Here is a 5399-nt window from a genome sequence, read left to right as displayed (position 1 = left end):
AAGTGGAGATATTTCACGAATTGGAGGGGGAATACCCAACAACAAGATGAACACAAGAGGGAAAACAAGAGGAACACTCAAGAACAAGTCCAATCACACATCCACTAGACCAACAAACAAACAAGATCCACAAGGTACAAGAATAATCAAAGGGAAACAAGATACATGGTAGAGTTCATCCCAAATCCTATGAAGGAGATGAGGGCTTGATGATCTAGATAGATCCTTCCCTAGATGGGGGCTTTATCCACTAGGGATATTCTCCAATGGAGGTCTTGTACTCCAATGGAGTCTTCTCTCTCAAGAGGAATCCCACAAGGGGAGGTACATGAGCTAAACTCTAATATCTAGATCTATTCTTAGCTCCCCCCTAAATGGAGGAGGAAGGAGAGTATATATAGGTCCAAGGGATGAAGGGGTAAGTAGGGAGAAGATGGGGATACAAGGGCCAAGCCCAAAAACCACGCATAGGAGGCCCCGTGTGCACGGGGTAAGTGGAGCCAGTGTGCACGGGGTCCGGGAGGTCCGTGGGCACGGGGGTCCCGTGGGCACGGTACATGCCCGTGCGCACGGGGTCTTCAAGAACGCTAGCTTGAGAGGCCCATGGGCACGGGGTCGGAGGGGCCCGTGCGCACGGGGTTGCCTGGGAGCTGCTGCCTTCTTGTTGGCGCTTCCTTCTCTGCTTCCAGGCTTCCCTGTTAGATGGTGTAGATGTTCTCTTCTTCTTGGACTCCTCCTCGATGAATGTGTAGCTCCGCTCACACCTATGTATGCACACGAGAGAGGGGTCAAGTAGTATACCATCCTCGAAAGGAACAAGTGGACACGTGTAAAGGAGATGATTCACCTTTGTATGTATGAAGTAGATGTGGCACGTGTCACTTTCCAAATGGACTCTTGACATGGTGATGTCCATAGGATGCCCCGCATCATCCCCTCCCCCTTGGGAAAGATCCGACCTCGGATCGAAATCCAAATCACCATGGGAAAGAGATGATGTTGTCGTGTAGAAGTGGATGATCACCAAGCATTCATCATCTTGTAGTTTCAAATGGGAACTCTCCAATGTCGCACCGTCTTGTAATTCCTTCAAAAGGAGCAAAGATAACAAGCACTTGGAAAAACAAATGTGGTTGGCGTAAGAGCAAAACCAAGCATTCAAGAAGTGATTCACCCAACAAGTGTTGTCATCAAGCATAGCATATGGTTTGACAAAGAAGTGTGGCATGGAATTTATGCATATAAGTTGAGCACACGCAAGGACAGCATGGAAACAAGCATGCAAATGGGAGATGAAGATGCTAATATGTGTGACAAGTGAACAAGCATCTACCTCAAGGTCATAGCAAGCATGCCTAAATCACTCAACAAACGGTCTATGGTATGCATAGGAATCATTCACAACACCAAATCTAATAAGATGTCTAAACACATGGGGCAAGTGCAAGACAATCCAAGCATAATGTGCATATGTTGTAGTGAAGATATCATGGCACTCAACACAAAGGAAAGCGCAATTTTTTGATATGTGTGAGGCAATCAAGTCAATCATGTGCAAAGCATGGAAATGGATGCCATCAACCGCAAGAAACGAGCAAGTATGAATCATCGGTGATGCAACATAAGTAAGCATATCAATCATGTCATCCAAACTAGTGGAGATAAGATGCAACACACTAGAGGAAATCATTGCAATCATGTCATGTGAGCAAATAATAGGCATATGCATAGGCAATGCACATGACATATCGCAAGAACGAACACAAAGCAAGATCATAGTATCATCATAGGCATGGGGCACAAAGCAAACATGGTAATAACAAGTGATATCTCCACCAAGCTTGCAAATACACATACACGTACTAGAATCAATCATCATGTGTAATGCAAAGCATGGGTCACAAATGCATGGCAAAGGCATAGGAATGACCATATCATGCAAAGTGAGCATGGCAATATGGGCATAAAGTGAGAAGTGGTAAATAACCCATAACCATGTGAGGGCTGTGTAGAAGAGATGCGCGAAGTCTTTACGTGAAGGGAGTGGTGGTAAGGACAATCCACGGGATCCCAAGTCATCATTGCTCTCTAGAGGTCGTTTAATTAACTAATGGGATTGTGAGGTTGACGAGTGTTCATGGGTACCTACACATAAGAGACACAAACGGAACAAAGTGCGTGTGTGGTAAATGTACACATCATCCATCATGATGTGTATGTGCATGTGAGAGTTAGCACAAGATAAGCATTGCTCAAAGAAATTGGATGCATGGTATATGAACATGTCATCCATCATGAAAGAATAGTTGTTATGTATAACACTATGGGGACACAAATTGAGCAAACAAGTATATGGCACATCAATAGCATTTTTATTCATGGGGAGCATATGGTGCACACAAGTATTGGGATCATGCAATGAATGGGATGAATCAAAATCTCCTAAAATGTATGAGGAAACTATGGGGGTCTCCTCATGAGCAATATTGGAAACATCATATGGAGAAAATGGACGACATCCAAAACAATGCATATCCGAAGCTAGGTGGCTATGGCATGGCATATGAGATAAATGATGCAAAGGAAGCATGTCAATATCATCACAGAAGAAACAAATGCCAATAACCATAGGCTTGTCATCTATGCCATGTGTGCAAATTGGGTTTATTTTAATATCATATGCATAGTCACTATGAAGAGATTGCAAATATGACATATGATTGATCTCATGCATAGCATATGACAAGTCAAGCGTATTGGCAAACATGATGTGACCAAGAGAATTATCACAAGTGATCCTATGCAATGTGGCATCACAACTAATAGACTCCACATGGAAATCATCAAACTCATCATAAATGAGTAAATCATCGCATGGGGAAATCATACTAGCATGAATCATGGCAATAGGGGGATCAACATCATGCAAGCAACCAATGTCATGATACTACACTAGTGGGACTAGAGAATCACCTTCACCTATGGTACCTTGTTCATTCCACTCAAGTGGTGTAGGTAAGGTGGCAAATACCAAATTGTGGTCATCATCTTCATCTTGATGGAACCATGTGGGTGGTGCATCATAGTCCACCATGGCCATCGACATGTCCAAAGGAAGGACGGAGTCGTCGAGGATCGGTGCGTCATCATATATGGGACCTAGCACCAAAGGAGAAGACACAATAGAGGGAGAGTTTAAGTTGTTAGAAAGCAAAATGGCCTCATATGCCTCATCAACCACCTCAATCTCTCTATGTGGTGCCTCACTCACTCCCTCAAAAAATAGGTGCACTCAAACTCACATATGGTGGAGTCACTCATCTCACTCAAGTGGTGGTGGTGGTGGCTCTCCTCACATGGGAATTGTGGAAATTCATCATATATGGGGCTAGTGGTGAAGTCACTCTCACTCTCAATATGGTGGCACAAGTCACTCAAGTCATCATATGTTGCCGTGGTCAAAGGGAAAATCCCATGCTCAACCGTCTCGTAGTCGTCGCCTTGGATGAAGGCCGAAGATGGCACATCATCACTCTCGTCATGGATGAAGGCCGAAGATGGCACATCACCACTCTTGTCGTCTTGTATCGTGGTCAGTGCGAAGTGAGCTCGGGGTCGAGTAGAGTTGGTCTTCATGAGTTCTTGCTCCGCCTTGAGAGCACCAATGTAGGTGTCGTCGAGGGACTTGTAGTTCTCGAGGAAGATAGTCTTGGAGATGTCGTAGTTCAATCCCATCATGAAGTAGAACTTCATCCAAATGGGGTCGTCCACGCCGGCACGTCACAAGGCTTCCTTCATGTTCTTGAAGTACTCGTCGAGGGACTTGGATCCTTGTATGGTGTTCTCCAATTGGCGTTGAAGATGTTCCGTGTATGTGGAAGGCACAAATTCTTGCCGCATTGTTTTCTTCATCGTGGTCCACGTCATGGTGAAGCTTGTTGAAGGTCTATGAAGCTACCATGTCGATGCATAGTCATGGAAGGTACTTCTAGCACACTTCACTTGATCGTCGAAGGGTACTTGATGTAGCTTGAGGTAGTCATCCATCTTGCACTCCCACTTGAGGTATTCATCGGGGTCAATAGTCCCAAATAATGGAATCTCCTCGGTGATGTCGACGTCGTAGTAGCTCGAGGGAGTAGTGGACTTGAGCTCGTGTAGTAGGCGAAGATGCCGTACGTCCAAAGGCGAAGATGCCTTGAAGTCACTTGGCGAAGATGCCAAAGGTGTTGAAGAAGTCGTATTCTTTAGGTCGAAGTCGTGGCTCTGTGTAGCCCGTGCGCATGGGGTTGTCGAAGGCCGTGTGCATGGGGTCCCATGTGCACGGGGGTCAAAGGCCCGTGTGCACGGGGGTCAAAGGCCCGTGTGCACGGGGTTGGCAGAGCAGCTAACGTGTGCCCTGAAGCTCGCTCTTCATGGTCATGTCGATGTCGATGCTTCTGTGTACTTGCCAAAGATGGTAGCTCGGGAGTCTTTGCACTTGAGCGTCTTCTCGAAGATGAGGAAGATCGCTTGCGGTTCTTGATGAGGGCCTTGAGCTCCTCCATTTTCTTATCCATCTTGGCATCGATGAAGTTCTTTATAGCATCGAACTCGTCGTCGTGGTTGTAGACCGGAGATGATGTGCTTTGCCTATCCATCACAAGACTCGAGCAAAGGTGAGTAGGAAATGAGATAAATAATACCAAGCTACCTTTTCCCAATGTTGAGGATGTATCTCGTATCACTCAATGTGAGATGAAAGAATAGTGGAATTGGTACCGGACTTGTTCACTGACACCTACAAGTAAAAGCTTATCGAGGGGCTTGGTTAGGAAAAGTGGCACAAATTTCATGCAAATTGAAGTCCAAGATATTGTAAATGTTGAAATAAATCCAAAGGAATCAAAATGCAAAGCAAGTGATCACAAATATAGAGGAGGGCAATAAAGAAACACACACGATGGGATAATGGGGCTTGTGCAACTATAGGGATGAGCAATACAAAGTTGCCTAACAAAAACTAAGCTCGTGTTGCACAAACACTAGGAGAGCACTAGCTTGATTGCACACTTGGGTACAATTCACCACTTGGAACCAACCTATATGTATGCAAGCTAAATGTTTCCTATTCCATGTATCCTCATGCACAAGTATCTCTTTTCATGCTCAACTATTTACTTATAAGCTTATGATCATCCTTTTCTTGCTTAAAAGCTTCTCTTTTTTGACTTTTTTTTGCTCTTATCTTCCTCTCCACTTTTCTTATTGAGCCTCAATCACACATATGAGATAGGTATCACAAGATATGCACAGGATCAAGCAATTGCACAATATGATATATCTAATGATGCAACAATATGATATCGTATCACTATGGTGCACAAGTTTTCATGAAGCCCGGCAATACTCGGATAGCT

The 5399-nt window shown here is 44.6% G+C and overlaps 1 pseudogene; it reads right to left on the bottom strand.

The window, feature by feature from the left end:
- Positions 1–2947: 2947 nt before the first annotated feature.
- Positions 2948–4640, bottom strand: LOC147970954 (uncharacterized; annotated as a pseudogene).
- Positions 4641–5399: the final 759 nt, after the last annotated feature.

Source organism: Triticum urartu, chromosome 5A (genome assembly GCF_056163025.1).
Source record: "Triticum urartu cultivar PI428250 chromosome 5A, HENAU_Tu73, whole genome shotgun sequence".
Lineage (NCBI taxonomy): Eukaryota > Viridiplantae > Streptophyta > Magnoliopsida > Poales > Poaceae > Triticum > Triticum urartu.
Note: the sequence above shows the minus strand (reverse complement) of the source record. Positions and strands in the feature narration are given on the sequence as shown.